Raw genomic sequence first — 19,454 nt, 5'->3', positions numbered from 1 at the left:
CCAGCATGCGCCCAGTGCCCACTGCATGCCAGCCCTGCACTGTGTCATACGCATCATCTCGTCTGGTCCTCACAGCCACCCCAGGACACAGGGTTTCACCCCCATTTTACAGAGGAGACAAATGAGGCACAGAGAGCTCACACAACGTGCCTGGGGTCACGGGACCAGGACACGGACACGGCAGAGAGCTCACACAACGTGCACTGAGTCTCTCCTGTCCCACAAACTGCTCTGCACACACACATACATTTGTATCTCCCTCTTTGATTACATCCTAAATCCTATATGGGTGGTGTTCACATATGGATTATAGAGACAGGTGGTTTAATTAATGGATGGGTTATTTGAACCCCCAAGTGACCCCCTCTCATTTTCGATTGAGTCACTTTCTGTCCTATGTAAATAAGCACATAATTAGAGATCACGCCCCCAGCTTCATCGCAGAGTGGTAACGTGGGTGCAAGTCAGGATGTGCGCGCCTGACTTGAGATGGTGCACTCTAATTTGTACAGACCGTTCACGGGTAACTCCATTATCCTTTCTGACCCCAGGTGAGGATTACAATTACCCTTGTTACTGAAGTCCATAGGTTTAAGTAAAATGATTAAAACCCAACGAGCCAAGAATAAATCGAAGTCTGCCGTGGCACTTGGTATTTTTCCGACCAGTTATTTTCAGGACAGGGGCACCCAGAAATGAATTTAGGTCTGGAAGCGGATTATAAAATTCCCACACCTTGGCTCACACTTAGTTACTCTGGCGGGAAGGACTTGGGTCCCTACAGATCTGAAAGGACAAACAGGCTCTGGGCTCTTGCGTCCAGAATGCGCGGCCTGCAACCTTCTCGCCTTGGGGCACGATTCTGGAAAACACATGGTCATCACGCATGGGATGGCAATCCTAGAAGGATTAATGCTCTCTCTCGTTACTTTCCGCTTCCTTGGATGATATCGTCAAGTAGCCTACAAAGGACATCGCAGGGAGCCGTGGCCCTGAGGTGGGGACGTATTCCAAACGGGTGCTCACCAAAGAACAGACCAGCGGAGGATTTTGTCTTGGCCGTAGCTTTAACAGGAAGCAGGCTGGGCTCAGATGAACAAACGTGTAATATTCCCTGGGGCTTTTGGCTTAAATGCTAACTTCAATAATTACTCTAATTACTTCTGTTATGATTCTACCTTCGAATCTATATCAAACAAACATATAGCGATGATTACACTGTCATTTCTCCCCCTAGTTCCAGGAAAACTGACTATCCTTGTTTCCTGCTTATACAGTTTTGCCTGCAAAACAAGGCCAGAGATCAAAATTATTTTTATTTAGTGGCAAACACGTACTTAGCACCTAATGATACAATTTCCTTTTAAACAAAATTTTAGCGCACCGGCTATTCTGAAAGCCACTGCGATGCTATCTGCCTTGGAGTTAATAACGCAGCCCAGTGACCCTGGGGGTGGCAGGGTGGGAGTTTCCCAGAATGCAGCGCTCCCTTTGTCCCCACCCACTGGGTTGTTTAAGCTCATCCACCCTTTGTGGTCCGGCACACTTGCAGAGCTTTCTTCGGGGAGATAGCTTCTGAGAAGTATAGTGTTTCACCAAGGCTAAAGGTGAAGGATACATGTGCTTATGAGTGTGAATCACAAGGTTTCCAGAGACCCTGAGCTGCCCAACCCCCCAAATATCGGTTCCTGTCACCCTGGCAGTGTGTCTGTCACGGATGCAGTGGTGTCTGAAGTGGCCTCCCAAGCCCCCGAGCTGTGTGACTGTGGGCGCATCACTCCTCTGGGCTGGGTCCTCATCAGTAACTGGAGGTACCAGGAACACCTGCATTGGTGAGCCGTGGCAGGAGCCGGAGGACAGAAGACGTATTTCCCAACCTCGTTAGACTGTCACAAATAACAAAGGTGCTTTTGAAAAATACATCTTTCCAGCCCTTCCCATGGGGCTGTGACTTTCTGTGTGCTGAACAGCACCAGGATGAGTCTGGGATCGAGGACATGGCAGAGAAGCCTCTCAGGAGATAGGGTAGGGTGAGTGAACACCTCTAGGCTCATCTCTGTGTCAGGGGCACAGCCCCTGCGGAGGCAGACGGAGGTGAGGCTGAGTTCTGACCGGGAAATGTTGCTGGGAAAAATTTGGATAACGGGGTTCCCCTGAAGGGCGGTAAGGCTGGGGTGAGGGCTTTGCGATCTCGGGGTATGAGGTGGGCCCTGGTCTATGGCCGTTGCCAGAGGGCAGGCTGACCCTTCGGTGAGAGGCAGACCATTCACTTACAGCTCCTGAATCCTACCGCCTAGAGCCAAATGTCGATGGTGACCTGCCCGAGACAGCCACCTCCCCCTGGCTGCCCGCCAGCCCTCACAGCGTGCTGGGGCCTCCACCCTGCAGCGTCCGGCTTAGTGGGCCTGGCTCAGGGCCCACCCCGTTGCTGCCCTGGAGGGAGGGCCCACAGGCTGGACAGCTTCAGCCCCAGAGTCCACACTACGTGGGAACTTCCAAGTCTCCAACCTGCTTGTGAGGCTCTGCCCGCTCTCCGGGCGATCTGTGTGGTTCCTGATGTCTAGTCTCTACGTCTCTCCAATCTGCCTTTTCTCCTGATGTCACCCATGACACAGATGCTCTTAGAAATGCAGTGAGATTGCCAATTTATTTCAGGGAAAGTCGCGGTAAACCACCACGTGGTTTTGTGGTGAAAATGGAAGGGTGGACCGCCAGCCGCCGTCACCAGGGTTTAGGACGAGCCGTGGGCTCCGTCTGGTCTGGTTGGGCCTGTTCAGAAGACGCCGCGGAACGGGAATCATGGTGATTTCTCCTGGCACACTTCATGACTCCCACCATTTCTGAGCAAAATGTTTTCTGCCCTTTTCATGAGTTGAATTGTGTCTCCACGATGCACGTGTTGAAGCCCTACCTTGGAACGGGACCTTGTTTGGACAGAAGGTCTTGGCAGATGTGATCCATTAAGATGAGTTCATGCTGGAGGAGGGCCTTAATCCACTCTGACCTGTGTCCTTGAAGAGACACAGAGACAGACACAGGGGAAGGTGACCGTGGGACAACAGAGGTTGGAACGATGCTTCCATGAGCCAAGGAAGGCCAAGGCTGCCGGGGGAGCCTGGCACACATCCTCCCTGGCGGCCACAGGAGGACCCAGCCCTGTGGGTCGGTCTCGGGTGTCAGCAGCCAGGCGGTGAGACCATCAGTTGTCTGGGGCGCCCGGTCCGTGCTGCTTTGCCACTGTCGCCCCAGGAAACTAACACCTGGTCTCACCCACCTTACTTATTTTTTTCTGTTTTCAAACCTTTTGTGTTTGGTCAAAACAGAGAAGAAAACCTGTGCTGTGTGGATAACAGGTTAGCTTGGCTGAGTTAGATTAGAGGTAAAGGGCTCAGTAAGCTCACGGTGCATCTGAATACAAAGACGTAGTTTGGAGACCTGTTTCTTCCTCGTCAGTTACGTCGCGTGACAGCAGGAATCGCCGGGCGACAGCGCCGTGGCAGGTTGAGGGCCGAGTGGCTCAACTGTGCTGGGTGGCTGTGTCAGAGATAGTGCGCGTGCGTGCACATGCGTGTGTGCGTGTCATATGTCACATGTATTGTGGAAGTCTGTACGAAGCATGTGTGCTGCTCAGTGCTGCTATTAAACCCTCACGCTACTCCTGGAACAAAGCTGTGGTTGTGTCCTGTCTTCCCAGTGGCTGAAATACACAGAGAAGACAGAGAGACTTAAGAGAATAATCTGGTCCCGGCAACAGAGGTGGAGGCCCACTGAGGGGCAGAAACACTCTGACTTTCATTTCTTCTCTGGCCAGGAAGGAGGTCTATGAGGCCGCAGAGCACCAGACTCCGGTGTGGGAAGGGCCATGCAGAGGTCAGATTCAGGCCTTGTGCTCTGCAGGGGAGGACCAGTGCTCTAGGACGCTGCCCCAGTGGGCAGCTCAGGGCCAAGACCCAGGCCAGCCCCTCCCACCTGCCCTGCAGCACGCACCTGCTTCCCCGGGCAGCCTCACTTCTGAGAACAGGGGTCCATGTGATGGGTAAATGGGTTGAATGAGACTTTTCCAGATGAATACCTAAGCCTTCCTTGGAGAGTGGTGGAGGGTCCCCAGCTGCCGGCTCTGTATGCTTCTCCCCATTCCACCCTTCCATGCTGGTCCCTGCCTTGTGTCCATCCCCAGACCACACCCACTGCACCTGCTGGTGTGCTTCTGCTTGACCTTTATTCACTGGGACATGCTGGTTCCACCCCAACTACAATCTCCAGGAACCTGCGCAGAACACTGGAGAATTCCCTGCATTTGGAAGTGCAGGCGGGGCCCCAGCGTGGCCACCCTGTGTCCTCCTCCTGACTCCCCGCGAGGAGGCTCTCAAGGCTGGCGCGTGAGCCTTAGAGTAGGGGAGTCTGGACACAGGTCGGTCTGTGCCTGGAGCCTGGAACAGACGGCAGACACGTGTTTCAACGCAGGGCCAGGGCTGCGCCGTGGCTTCAGAGTCCTGTTTCCCACGCAACTTCTACCCATAGTGCACCTTCCACGTTTCTTCACACTGAAACAATCAAAACCACTCGTGTGTGCAGCATTCTGAATGTAGGATCCTAGGTTTCCACGATTTTCCCTAGCAGCTGACTCTGGTCTTGCCCATGGGTGAGTCTGTATTTTTAAAAATAGGCATCTGGGTGGCTCCGTCGGTTAAGTGTCCAACTCTTGATTTGGGCTCCCGTCATGATCTCTTGGTTCATGGGTTCTAGCCCAGCGTCCGGCTCTGTCCTGACAGCTCGGAGCCTGGAGTCTGCTTCGGATTCTGTGTCTCCCTCTCTCTCTGCTGCTCACACTCTGTCTCTCTCTCTCAAAATAAATAAAATTAAAAAAAAAAAAAAGCTTGCTCTTACGTAGTCTTTCCAAAATACTCTATTTTGTTTTCATAGAAAAACCAAGTCTTTATATATTTTTTGCACTCGTACTTCATCAGCTCAAACAATATTTAGTTAAATCACAAACACCAGCAGCACTTGCCAACAGCACCAAGACGGCGCTGGGGCAACGCGAGCGCTCTGTGGAGCTGTGTCCGATTGTCTGCTGAAGGAATGGGGAGGCTGGGGTGTGCGGGTTGAGGTGAGGTGGGTTTACAGGTCTCCTTGGGCTTCTGCTGCCTTTGGGGGCCACGCCCACTCTCCCTCCTTCCTCACCCTGTCTCCCCTCCAGTTCTCCCCACTCAACATGGCCGTGGGGGTAGCAGAGGTTGGTCAAAGGGCACAGACTTTCAGGACGCGATGAATACGGCAGGTTGTGTATGTAAAACATGGTGACTCCTGGATGACACCGATGTATCACTGACATTTGTGGACTTGCACATTCTCACATTATCAAAAAAGGTAACGAAGTGAGGTCACAGATGTGACAGCTGGCTGTTGGGGGGGATCGTTTCACAATGTATACTACATCGCCAGCACGATGGACATTTTAAATGTCTTACGATCTTGTCAATTATACCTCAATAAAGCTAAAAAAAAAAAAGATGGCAGCGGAGAGCAAGGCTCTTGGCCACCTTCTCCTCAGTGCCATTGGGGAAAAGATGTCACTTTTTTGGATGTCTCTTCATTCCTTATTCATTCAGTCCCTCTCCGGATTATTAATCCTTGAACAGAGTCAGCCGATTTTAATTCTGGATACGAACGTTGCCACCCACAATTCTTACCAAGGCTGAGCGAGACCTTTGGGGAGGGAGAAAGAGCGAATGTCTTCGCTACGGTTTCTTATACTTTATTTGGCAGGAAATGATCAAACTGAGCTTTGCAGGAACACACACCTCACTTAATGGGAACTTAAAATTCACTGTCATTGGCAAATCCACCAGCCAAAGTAAGGAGTCACGGACTTCTTAACCTGTAGCTCGCGCTCACGGTGCACACCTCCCCCCCTTCCTTTCCTTTTCCTTTCGTTACAATAAAATACATACAACATAAAAAATGCGCCACCTTAAATGTTTTTATGTGTATAATTCAGTGGCATGAATTACATGCCCAATCTTGCACGATTACCACCACCATTTCCAGAACTTTCCATCCCCCAGGTAGAAACTCTGTGCCCATTTAGCAAGGACCCTCCCTTTTTCCCCGCCCCGGAGCCCCATCTCTCTTTAGCTTTCATTCCGTGAGACTCCCACGTTTTCCTCCTCACGTATCTTGATCTGGCCACGTCCTTAACTAAGCAATAAATGCTTCTTGTTCTGTGGAAATTAACACCAAAGAACCTTCATCGTATGTGCACGTCTCATGCAATAAACGAATTCATGAAAACTGCCTACCTGGGTTTATTTAAATCAAGTAATGTTATGAATTATCTGGTGGAAAGGGAGTGGGCGGGTGCTGGGAGGGGTACAGGAGATAACTCAGTTTGAAAACACTGCGTGAAGTTGCCAATTTTGATTTTACATCTTGTATTTTCCTAAGGCAAAATTCACATATACCGTTCCCAAACTTGTATACCCAGGAAAAATAGTCATCATTTTCCTTGGGTTCGCAAAAGTACTTTATCTTACAGCCAGTAAGAGCATTTGACAAATTTTAGCGCAGTTGAATATATTGCCATCTTGAATTCTTTCTTTTTCAACAGATTTCCTGAAATCATATGAACCCTTTCGTGATCATTCCACCCCACTCAGAAGTGATTTGTTCCGGGTAGGAGAAAGTTCCTGCGGATATTAGAAATTTGAGATTATCAAATAAGTACCAAAGAAAAAAATAAACGTTTCTGGAATTGTACTAAGCTGTTATCAAAACAATAACAGCAGTGATAAATGTTTTAGAGATTGAGCACTAGGGATTTTTACGACGTTCATTATATGCCAATCTCTGTAAGCGACATCTAATAAATGCAAACATCTTTAAAAGCAAATAAATACGTTTAAAAGTATAATTTCTTTTAGCCTGTGCACTGATTTTTCAAAACACTTCTCATAAAATAAAATCCCATCTGGAGAGGTATGTGTATTCCATCAGACTTTGAGAAGGAAAAGGGATATCTGTGCCCTTCATCATGGAGACGATGCCAAGCTGGCCATAATCCTAAAACGTATACAGTGTGACAACAGCGAATTCTTGGAGGCGCTCAGAAACGGCTCGGCTCGGATCCTGGGAGCAAAGAGTGTGCTCCCAGAGTATAATCCTACTGATACACTGTTCTTTGCAAAAGGCTGTGAGGTCTCGGCCTAATAAGCATAATCTCATTACACTGCAAATAAAAGTTTCCTATTTATCTCCAGATTTCAAATGAATCTAATAAGGCTTATGATACAGCCACCCAATACCCTAATCATATTTCTGCCTATCTAAAAGCAATCAGTAATTGTGTTATAGCAGAACGTGCTGACAATACCTCTGACACAGAGAGGAGAATGAGAGCCCAGCTGTACTAATTAAATTAAATGCTAGGCTGATGGAATACATTTGCTGAAGCCGGGAGAGTATGGGTGCAGAATTAATAAGCATTACGGCTCAGAGCGGGAGATGATATCATAATGGATGCACGGTTTTGATGTTGAGAGCCTCATTCAGATTCAATGTACCATAATGTACGGACCTGACAGCTGCTTACAGAGGTGCAGAGCCTTGAACAAATTGCACAGGAACTTTCTCGTTTCCACGCTCCTCGCTGGGGGACACGACATCTTGCCTCACCCCCGCAGCCTAAAACCTGCCCAGGCCGTGCTACCAGGAGCCGATCGACTCTCCCGGCAGCCGCCCGTCCTCAGCCAGCTCTCCTCTCTCCCGGCTCCGGGGTCTCGGTGTCCGTCCTCCTCCCTTGCTTTTGGATTAAAGACACGGCTGGCGCGGCGCCACAACAGGCGGGAGAGACCATGTCGGGCGTAGGTTTTCCTACCAGGCGGTTCCCGACTGTCCCGGGGAAGCCGGGGCTCGCGGCGGAGCAGCTCGGAGGGGCCCCGGCCGTGTGGCCCCCGCAGCGCAGCGGGGACAGCGGGCCCGGCGCCGCCGCACCTCCCGCTCATAAATGAGCTGCGCTATCTCCGCCAGCCGCAGTGGCGAAGCGCGGTGCCAGCCACCGGCCGGGATTCATTATCATGAGAATTTTGACAGGATATTAAATTTACTAATCCTGAACTTTCCGGACTGACCCTAACTGGGAACAGACAATGCTGGTGTGTCTGCCGGGAAAACATTTTCTCCGTTTTCTTCCTTCCTTCTGCCTCCTTTTCTCCGGCAATCCCACGTGTCCCCCTTCCCGGGCTCCCCATACCCGCCGCCTCAAGTGCCACCACCATGCAGGCGCAGGCCGCTTGTCCCCTCTCTGCTGCAGGAAACCCTGAGAGGACACCGCGCCCCCCTCCCTCTGTGGGTGGGTGTTTGCAAAACCCGACTCTTCAGGCTCGTCCTTCTGAACACACCGGATGGAACCGTGGGTAACTGACGGGTCTGTAGGGCAGACAGGATGGGGTGTCTGTGGTTTCATACAGTCCAGCCTTTCCGTACGCGCCTGACACACAGACCAGCCAGCACGCTGGACACAGCCTGTGCTCCGTCCTGCACACACGTGCACGTGCACACGCGCCCACACGGGTCCCTTGCCCCGATGTGGGTCTGCACTGCCTCAGTCACCTGTAACGCACCCCAGGGACACACGGATCCCATCTGCTAAAATTCTGGAAAGACCGACACGCACTCGGCTTGGGCAGAGCTCCCTGCCCGTCTGTCGCACGTTCTCACCGCCCCGCAAGTCAGACACCGCACATATGTTGCGAGAGCAACTGTTACTCTTGTGCATCCCATCTATAAATAAACTACGTCAGACCCTCTGAATATTTTTAGAAAGTTTCGGGCGTCACAGCAGAATCCGGCATCTTGCCCGTTCAGAAGCTCTCCGCGCTTCAGAAAAACAAAACGCACCACAGATTTCCACTGACATTCTGGTAGTGTGATCTCTAAATAATTCAGCATTAAAATCTGGTCAGCTCTCCCACCTCCCCGAAAAACTCCTGCAAACACAGTGCCAATTAAGTTGCTGAAAACAGCAGATTTCCACTGATACGCTACAGATAAAGCTGGCCATTAAATCCCCATTTAAGGTCCGGGCAGCGGGAGCTGCCGACAGACTGCAAAGCTTGTAATCTCATTGAACCCCTCCTGTCAGGAGCGGGCCTTCCCCGTTAGCATAATGCCACCAAATTAGACCTGGCATGGCAACAAGAGAAAGAAAAACCTCTTTAGCTTAAAAGTCAGGCCACAGTGGGCAACCCTGACCTTCAGCCCCCGCTCACCCACTCCGTTCTCCAGGGACCCCGGAGACATTTACCCCGAGAAAGGAAGAGAGAAGGACAGAGGAGGTGGCCCCCCCACCCCCCGCCCCCGGCCGCCAGGCGCTTGGATTTCCCTGGGGGCAAATTACAGAGAATTTTCCTAGACAATGGAAGGAAATTTCACCTGGGCTTTTTCAAGTCTTTCTTTGGTAATAAAAGATGAACCCCGATGGCTCTGTTCAAACTCTTTTGGCTCAATATTTCTCTTTGCCTGCAGTGGCCTCTGACTTCGAAGCCAGGGGACGCCTCTGTGGGAGCACAGAGTCCCCCACTCCGTGCCTGAGACGGCGCGCATTTTCAATGAGGTCATCCTGGCTGGGGGCTGGCGCCTTCAAAGCTGCCGCCTGGAACTGGCATTTACTGGCGCTCTGTTTTCATAAGGAAATCAGCGCCTCTGACAGCAAGCGCTCTCTCTCTTTCCCACCGATCCCGCTCATTTTGTTGAGTGGGTGGCAGCAGAAGGGGTGTGGGGACCGTGGGGTCCCCGCACAGACGCCGAAGGACACTTTGACAACAGCAGCGCCCACTCGGCCGGATCAAACCGGAGCGACTTTTAGAGACAGAGCCTCGGGAAGGATCGGAAGCCGCAATGCCGGTGTGCATCCTGGTTCAAAGGACACTGGTCTTTTTTCAAAAATCACCAGTTAGCAATTTAAAAGAGCTTTCTCCCCAAGTGAAAAGTAATGGGTTTGTTCTTTTGTTCCCCTGAAAAAATAAAAACGGTTTCAGGCCAAAAGTTAGAGGATTATGTTCCAAAGTTGGCGTTCATGTCTCCAGGAAGCTTCGGACCAGGAGAGACCAGACACGGTTCCTCCCTCAGAAGTCCTATGTCCCACTCTTCCTTTGCCTGCATTTCAAACATCTGTGACTGCACAGACCAGAAGCTTCTAAAAGTCACGGCGGAGCTTAAGGGAGAGAAGGAGAGACAGAGACACAGACACAGGGAGAGACAGAGAGAGGGAGAGAGAGAAAGACGGAGAGAGCGCTTCTCCTTCTGTGCCGGAGCCATTCACTCGCCCTGCAGGAAGCAGTCAGCGAACGTCTGAATCAATTCCGCTTTGCGAAAAGGAGAGAAAAGCCGAGATGCTTGCGAGGGGGAACCTTCTGGGCCTCCTGGAGCAGCGAGCACTCGGCCCCGCGGTGCCCCTGGCCTGCCCCTCGCCAGCGGGCTCCGGCCACCCAGGCGCCTCCTGTGACTCACCTGCTCCTGTTCCCAGGCCCACGCAGCAGGAAGGGACTCTCAGCGCTTCTAGAAGCCGCGGCCCTCTCCGCCGTGGACATTACCTGCCGCGGAGGCCAGCTCTTGGGTGCTGCCAGCCCCCTCAAGTTCTGAATCCTACCCCCCATTTTTTTTTTTTTTTTGGCTCCTCGACTGAAGTTAGCTGCAATTGGTAGCAGAAACCGCCTCAGTGTTTCTTTCCACTTCCCGGGGCCGCAGTGGATGGATGAAGCCCCTGCCTGGCCGAGCCTTTCTGCAATGGAGTGGTTTATTTAATTTGTCAGTATAATGGGAGCGGCTGAATGAGAGACAGAGAATGCACTGTGGTATAAAAGAAACAAAGGCTAAAAGTACCACTATTTTGATTCCCTTTTTAAAATTACTTCCAAAGTGTGGTATCTATTGTGAAGAATAGTGCTGAACAAAGCACAGTGTCTTGGCAATATTCACAGGGGCTTATTCACCCACAGCAAGCTCTGTCTGTACATTCAGAGGTAGAATACACTTATAAATGATGTATTGGAAGGACTGTAGCTCCCATTGTGTCCCCAGTGTAAACAAAAAGGCAGACAGGAGCTGAATGGCATATGGGCAGCGAGGCCACGCTGGATGCAACCATTCCCCCAGCCGTGGGGGGGGGGCACACTGGGTCAGCTCAGGTGCCGCCCGGGGCGGGGGGCGCCCTGATTCCGCCTCTTCATCCCTCACCCCCGATGTAGATCTGCAGGGCTTTCCGGAAGGTTCGCTCAGGCAGCACAGGCTGGGGATGCACCCTGCTGCCCACACTCTCAGGTAGAAGGGGCACCTTAGCCTTTCTACAACTTCCGGAATGTTCCACGTAGAGGACGCCAGTCTCCCTGTGGGTAGCAGTGGCTGTACGTCCCGCGCACTTGACGGTGGCCTGCTGGTCCCCGCGAGGGGGGCTGGGGTGGGATTCTGCAGCCACGGTGAAGCTGTGCATCCCGCCAGTCGGTGGGCTGGGTGGTTCGGCGTAACCTTTTGCGTGCAGCTGCTACCTATTTCTCCAGTAACCGTCCCCACTGCACACGTGGGAAAACGGGCCTGCAGGTTACACACTGTAAACTCCGACTTCCTGGGCCAATCTGAGGAGGGAGCACGTTTTGAATATTGGTCTTCTTCTGGTGACACATCTTCAGACACTCATGCCAACAGGAAAAACAATTTAGCATTTTTGCTGTGACGGGGAAAGGCAGTGGACGTCTTGCCCGGAAGGTGCTGTGCTGGGATTCTGGACACCTGCCTCAGAGAGCGTCCTCACGCTGTGTCTGCACACGCTCACCCCACGTGGGCCGTCCCCATTCGAGGGATGAGCTGCAGCTGGACACCTGACCATGTGCCACTTACAAGGAGCATATCTGGAATTATATCAAATGAGGGATTCGTGTTTTGCCATGGAAGTTGCTGTTTTCCTGCGCAGAACGACCGCTGTGGTCGCGGGAAGAGAGGCATGGCCGGCACGCAGTCATGCGTGTGCACCACGGTGAACGTGAACCCAGAGCAGTGACGGACAGTGGGAACCCACGGCCGGCTCCTCCTCCCGCAGGCTCGTGCGGGCCTCAGGCGCAGAATCCCCCACACTTCGCGTTTTCCAAACCAGCATGCCGAGGCGCTCAGAGGTCGGGGGCTTTGCAAGACCACGAAGGCATGCTTAGCGGGAAATGTGCAGCCCCCAGCCCTGCCTGTGCGTGGTGGGCAATCTTCAGTTACTCCTTTTGGGTGGTCTGGCCCCATACTTTACTGTTTCGTTCCAATTCTGTAAACGAACGTGCCTTACTTTAGGCTGAAAAATACCAACAGCTCATACATCCAGCTGTTTTGTCAGTATTTTTTCCCGACACACATTTCTAAAAAATTTTATCTCGTTACTGAAAGTTTGTACTTTTCGACCACCCTCACCATTTCACTCCCCCTCCCTTCTGGCAATCTATCCTCTGTTTCTATGAGTTCAGTTTTTTTAGATGCCACAAATAAGAAATTATATAATATTTGTCTTTCTCTGTCTGATTGATCTCATTTAGGATAACGTCCCCAGGGTCCATCCGTGTTATTGCAAATGGCGGAACTTCCTGCTGATTAATATTCCATGTATGTACACACCACACCTTCTTCATCCATTTGCCTGTCGGTGGGCACTGAGCCCGTCTCCATGTCCCGGACATTGTGAGTAACGCTGCTATCAACCTGGGGGTGCAGATACCTCTTTGAGATCCTGTTTTCATTTCTTTCAGATAAATACCCAGAAGTGGGACTACTGTGTTGTACAGCACTTCTGTCTTTAATTTTTGAGGGATTCCGTACTGTTTTCGCGAGTGGCCACACCAGTTTCTATTCCCAATAATGCACGAGGGCTCCCTTTTCTCCACGTCTTCGCCAACACGTGTTATCTCTGGTCTTTTTGGTGACAGCATGTTCTTCAGCGTTTTAAGGGTCTGCATGCCCTTTGCCTGCCCCGTGTCCCCACCTCCTGCCAGTGTGGCCGAGTGGGTGTCCCTGGCTTGGGATGACTGTTCGTGTCACATTCATATTCCAGAAGTACTTCTCTCTGCAGCACCAAGAAACAATGAATTTCAATAACATCTGACACAGTGACTCTGTTGCTGTGCTTTTGTGGTTTAGATTTTATAGTGGACATTTGTGAAAACGTCTTTGAAATGTATGCATTTCCCATGACAGAAACAGGAATAGACATCAGTGCATAGACTCTAAAATCAGGATTCTTTGAATAGCTCCAAAGCCAACATTTTGACAGATTCTGGAGAGTTCTACATCTACAAAGATCACAGACCTGAGAGGTTGGTGAAGCAGTCCAAGAAACTCAGGAAAAAATGAAAAACTCGTAACATTTGTTGATGCAAAAGTAGACAATGGAATACAATCCAAGCTGGAATCCCAGATTCCAGTCCAGCTATGATGGGCCTTGTGTCCAGCCTCTGAGCCTCCGTTTCCTCATCTTTAGAAATGGGCACAATGGGAGAGTTGCCCTTTGAAATTATGGGAACAGAGTGGTAGAAGGGAAACCTTTAGGATTTCCTGAAAATTGGGTTCATGTAGGGGGCACATCTCTTAGCTGTGCAAGCATCCAGGCCTCTTTGGTTGTCAAAGACAAAAGCAGAACCTAGGTCCGTGGGCCCCACGGGCTTCTGAGCACCCGCCCGCCTTCCCTGGCGGCCCAGTGTCCACGTGGGCCACTTCGTTGTGGCCACTGCTGCAGACACTCGAGGTACAGGAAGGATCAGACTCCGTCTGGGACGTCACAGTGGGGCACGCACCCTTGTACCCGTGCGAGAGTGACAGTGTGTGCGTGGCAGAAGTGACTGTAGCTGGAGGAGGCGTGAGTCGTAGAGGCTCACAGAACAGACGTGGAAGGATTCACGGAAGTCAGCTGGTCTAACATTCCCATTTTACAGAGGGAGAAGTTGAGATCTGCAGGAACGTGACTGGCTCAAGACTGGCTAGCAGACAAACTGGGGTTAGGTCTCGGATCTCTGATGGCCCCAGATACTTGGAAATCTTTAAATACGGCATCCGTGAAAAGCAGTAGTGAAAGATAGGAACATAGTTACAGACACTCTAATAAACACCCACCATGTCTACAGGAGCGTTCAACTTTGTGCACAGATTCTCAGACCTTGAGCGGCTCAATACTAAATTGTGGAGTGAGCGGTGACGCAGAGACTCCATGGTTCGCGGGAGCCTTTGTGTGAATTCCTTTCCGTTCGATAGTGCAGTACTAGGTACCACGTGGTAAGGGGCTCGCTCTGCATGCGGTCCCACGGGGCTGCCCAGACGGGACGGCTTGCAGGTGCACAGGCAGGGAAGGGCAGGCAGCTGTACAACTTGTTTTCTAAGTGCTGGGTCACCACAGACGGCCAGGGCCACAAGAGGCAACTTTCAAGTGTTTTGCTTCCTTGGGTCTGTCCAAAGTTCAGCGGACGGAGCGCTGGCTGGAGGTCAGGAAGTGAGTGTAGGTGTCACTTCAGGGTCTGGGGACCCCATCAGGTCCCCAGAACCTCCAGTTCTGGAATGGGCTTGACAACTCGTGTCTATCTGCCCTGCCCCCCGTCCCCCCCCCCCCCCACCAAACTTCCACGATTCCTACAGACAAAGGGTGTCCTTGTGCCACATGCCCTGCGTGGTCACCTCAGGGATGGTAAGTTAGAGACAGTATGCAGTTCAGGCTCTCAGGAAGAAAACGTGCCACGAATTCTAGGTGATCCCACTCTACTTTTGCAGGGGGGCTGACAAAGGTCGTTACACACGGCCCTCTTGTCTTCAATCTTTCAGGCTCTCCTTCTCGACTGTTATACATTGCGGTCTCAACCAGGCAGAGGACGTCAGGCGTCTACCCGTCTCACTCCCAGATTCTCACATGTGATGTGCAAGAATCCACATTTTCACAACGGACGTGCGCGTGGAGGGATCTGAAAGTGTCTTCAAGAGCTCACATAGCACGATCACTTCATGATGTATTTCCTGAGTTTCATTTCACATTATCGGGCTCTGGGATGTCTAGATTTCTGAACAAGGATTTGTTTCCCGAGGACAACTAACCAAAGGAGAAATTCATGTTATTAGCTGAGAGCACTGCCTGTTTCACTGGATTAAAGAGCAAACCCATTAAAAAAAAAAATCAGTTCTCCAGTCTCTAATTTTTTTTCAGCTCTTTTTCCTCCCTTTTTATTTTTTTTTCCGTATGCTTTAAAATTCCTTGTGGCCTTCCCTCCCAACTGCACAATATCAAAAGCTCTCTGTTCTAATCCTCTCCCGGCTGCCTCAATTAATCACTTCTGTATTACACAGCTTGGCGGAGTGCCCACCTGTTCGCCAGCAGGCATTTCGCTCCCTTGGCCTCCACGGAGCCGAGGCCCTCTTGCTCTGCTTGGCTGTGTGTTCCTCCTCATTCTCAGGCTCCCATTTTCTTCCCGCACTTTCCCCCGGTGCCCCATTTCACATTCATTTATTCTGTCCGCCCCCTGGAAATCGACCCGCTCTTTCGTGCACGCTGTAAATACTGTTGCAGGCCTGCTCTGGCCTGTTCGGCCTGCGTGGGAGATCTGGAGAGTGCGGGACACGGGCTGCGGTCCAGAGTGTTTACTGAGCGTTTGCCGTGTCCAGGTGCTGCGCTCGTGCCCGTGCATGTCCTCGGAAGCCTCCGGAACTCTGTGCGGAAAGGCAGCTCTTCACCCATTTGATGGAGGAGGAGGAGGAGGAGCGTGGTGACCGGGGCCTGCGCAGTCCCCTGTGTTACGCATCCCACTGCGGGTCCAGAGACTGTGGCCACGGCCGGCCTGTGGCTGGTGGGAAGGACTCGCGTGGGCCTGCGCGCCGTCTGGGACCCAGGTAGCTCTGCCTTCTGTGTTAGCGTCCCGAGGGCCACTGAGCTGCCCAGGGAGGACAGGCTTTTGGGGATGTGAGCCTTCCCACCTTCCTGTCACCCCCCAACTGACTATTTTGGTACTAGATTTACTCTTTAGTAACAGGATTAATTTTCAACTGAGCAGTTTAGTGGATAGTGAAAATGCCCGACAAAAGGGTTTTCGATGCAGAGCAGTCTGTTCTCGCATAAAATAATCGAGGCTTTAAAATTTGTCTTTTTTTCTAAAGATCTATTTTGCAACCTTTATTATATGGCAAAGTAAGAAAATTTCTGATACCTATTTATATACTTTCCCTAAAACACAGGCCTTTCCTAAAAGAATAGTTACCCACGGAATTTGGCGAACACCCACTGAACGTCTGTCTGCGCGGCACCAGTGCCCCAGCCGCGAGTCTGTGAAATAAAGCAGAGGAAACACCTGCTAAGTGCTGTGGCTGTGAGCACCCAAACTCAAGCGGCTTCCCTGCTGGTGAGTTCGAGGAAGAAAAGGTAAAATTGGGAAAAGGTGCTTGCACACACCTGCGTGTGCCTGACCACGAGGTGAAACCCGTTAAGGCCCATCCATCACACGCTGCGATTTACAGGCCGGATGAACATGGCACAAGGAAGACACGTCACGCGCAGGAGTCTGCTATACTGATGGAGGCACAGCTTCCTGAGCCTCAAACCGTGGTTCTTCTCCTTGTGTCCCCCTGCCCGGGGCTCCACCTAGCAGGTAGCTGCCTGGGTGCCCGGCCTCAGAACACTGAAGGCGCGAGCCGCCGGTCCGGGGCAGCCACTGAGACCTGAAACCCCGTGGAATTAAGGGCCGTGAGTGCAGAATACATATCAGGTTTTGAAGACTTACGGTGAAAATAAAAATCTTAATGGATATACTATATTTTGGAGCTGTTTAAGGTGTGTGGCTAAACTGAGAGAAAGAAACAGGGATTTCCCACTCGCCCTGCCCCCCGCGTCCACATCCCCAGCGGGGTGGGACATCGTCACAAATGATCGCCCCGAGTCCCAGGTGTGCATCAGGGCTCACGCCTGGTGTGGCGCACTCTGTGGGTTTGGACAAACGTGTAATGACGTGTGTCTCTCATGACAGCGTCCCACTGCGTGGCCTCACCACCCTGGAAGCCCTCTCTGCTCTGCTGTTCATCCCCCCACCCCCTGGCAACCACTGATCTTTTACTGTTTCCACAGTTTTGTCTTTTCCGGAATGTCGTGTAGCTGGAATCACTGGGTGCAGCCTTTTCAGATTGGCCTCTCTCACTTAGCCATATGCGTTCAAGGTTCCTCCGCATCTTTATGGGGCTCGACCGCCCCTGCGTTTTTAGTGCCAAATGAGACCCCATTGTCGGGGGGACCACAGTCTATCATCCATCCTGGCTGCTCCCAAATTTTGGCGATGATGAGTAAAGCTGCTCTAAACATCTCTGTGCAGGTTTCTGCGTGGATGTAGTTTTTAAGTCATTTTGGTAAATACCAGGGAACATGATTGATGGGTTGAAAAGAATGTATTTTTCAGATACTGGATGAAGCAAAGTATATGATTAAATCTAATTTTCCTTATTTCTGTTTACTTTTTGCTTCAAATGCGGCTGTTAGAATATTTAAACTCCCATCTGTTCAATTGCATTTCTCCCTGACAGTGCTGGTCTGGGGACCCCCGGGGAGCCCCTCAGGTAACTGACGGTGAGGCAGGCCTGGCTGTCACAGAACCCAAACCAGGCAGGTGAACTGACAGTCCCCTCCCCAAGCCAAACCCTACAGAGGCCTCGCAGAACTTTCCAGAACTGTGTACACATTCTCCAGTAGGAGGAGGATCCAGAGAGCCAGAAGGTTTGGGGACTTGAAATAAAGGTGATTTGGACAGAACACAACAAGCTCCTAACGTTCCGTGTACATCTCAGCGTGTGGACAGCAGGGCACGTTCAGACCTGAGGGCGCCAGGGCCATGCCCCCCTTCCCCCTTTACTGCAGGACGGTCTTTTCTGCTGGTGCCTTCTGACCGGTCACGCATGTAGGAGTGTGTGGTGCACCGCCCTGGTGCCACGGATGTGTGAGTTTATTGTAGACAGGGTGCTGCCGTTTTCACGGCTCTGCTCGGCAGAGCCAGGGAACAGTCCACGGACGTTCACCAGGACGCTGCCTTGTGCCTTGTCTGCACGCGTCCTTCCCACGAAAGGTGGCATGTTTAGAACCCCTGGCTGAGCTGCCCTGGAGGGTCTGCCACAGGAGCAAATGAGGCAGAGGTGGCCTCTGGAATGACACCCGGTGACGCGACCACGCTCTAAGTTCTGAACTGTGGACCGTGGCAGAGGATTTCCAGTGGACGAGAGCTGCGTGAGCACACATTTCCCTGGGAGAAGGGCTCTGAGGGGGACGGCTGCTGCTCAGCAGGGAAATAAGAGGGTGTGGACAGGTCCCGGTGGGCGGAGGCCCCTCATGGCTCTGCAGCTGAGCTGGTCCAGTGTCCCCCAGGCTCCTGATGCGAACAGATCTGTTTACTGTGTGTGGTGTTTACTGGTGGGCTATTCAGTGAGCATGATGTAGGGTTTGGAGGCTTACTGTTGGGGTTGCCAGGTGTACCCCTGAGCCACTCACTTTACTAGTTGACCCCTGTGTGGCCTTGGCCAAGCCTCTTCATGTCTCCTGACTCAGCTTCTCCCCCTTTGATGGGAGTAACAATCAAGGTCCCCGCCACACGGTGGTTGGGATGGACACCTGGTGCGTTAGCCTGTGGAGAGAAGTGGGCTGTGACTGGCATGTGGTAGGTGCCATGTGTTACCAAGCTGGCCATCTTTGTCGTCTTGACTGGAGCCCAGCAGGCAGAAGGCACGGGTGGGGTCAAGACTCCAGGACCTGCAGGGGCGCTGCGCTGTCACGGAGCAGCCACCAATCGGGGCCTGCACTTCTGTTTCCGGGCAGTTGTCGTCAGTGGTTTAGATCATGTCCTTGACTTTGAGTGAAGAGCCTGAGTTTCTCATGGGATCCCATCTCCTCTGGGGAGATGCCCAGCTCACGTGGAGGAGAGGGCTGGAAGCATTCAGGGTGATGGGGTTCAAGGGTTCCAAGATGGGGCTTTGAGAGGAAATGAACTTGAGGCACAGAGTGTGCAAGAAAAGACACTTCCCTGCTTGTGCTGTTTGTTGACGTGTCACGGGGCAGCAGGAGCATGTGACTCTGGACACCAGGCTGCGGAGCGAGTAAGCAGTGCCTCTACCCCGCCCCGGGAGCTCCCTCGAAAACCCCAGACGTGCCTGAGAGCTTTGGGTCTGCAGTGCTTATCTGCAGATTCATAATCCACGTAGGATTTAAAATCAGAGTTTGGCTAACCCAACCAAAACCAATTTTTAAGGGGATTTAAAAAAAATTATTTATTTAAACCCAATTTAGCTAACATACAGTGTAGTCTTGGCTTCAGGAGCAGAACACAGTGATTGATCACTTCCATACGACACCCAGGGCTCATGCCAACAGGTGCCCTCCTCAGTGCCCGTCACCCATCTAGCCCATCCCCGCCCCTCCAGCAACCCTCAGT

The 19,454-nt window shown here is 51.8% G+C and overlaps 1 long non-coding RNA gene across 1 annotated transcript in view; it reads right to left on the bottom strand.

Annotated features, from left to right (window-relative positions):
• Window positions 1-12,748, bottom strand: part of LOC109499227 — a 120,446-nt gene extending 107,698 nt beyond the window's left edge. Inside the window, exon 1 of the long non-coding RNA XR_002156451.3 lies at window positions 10,510-12,748. This is a non-coding gene — a long non-coding RNA (uncharacterized LOC109499227). The remainder of the gene's footprint in view (window positions 1-10,509) is intronic.
• Between the last annotated feature and the right edge of the window lie 6,706 nt (window positions 12,749-19,454).

This window comes from Felis catus, chromosome A1 (genome assembly GCF_018350175.1).
Source record: "Felis catus isolate Fca126 chromosome A1, F.catus_Fca126_mat1.0, whole genome shotgun sequence".
Lineage (NCBI taxonomy): Eukaryota > Metazoa > Chordata > Mammalia > Carnivora > Felidae > Felis > Felis catus.
This window is presented reverse-complemented; position numbering and strand designations above follow the sequence as displayed.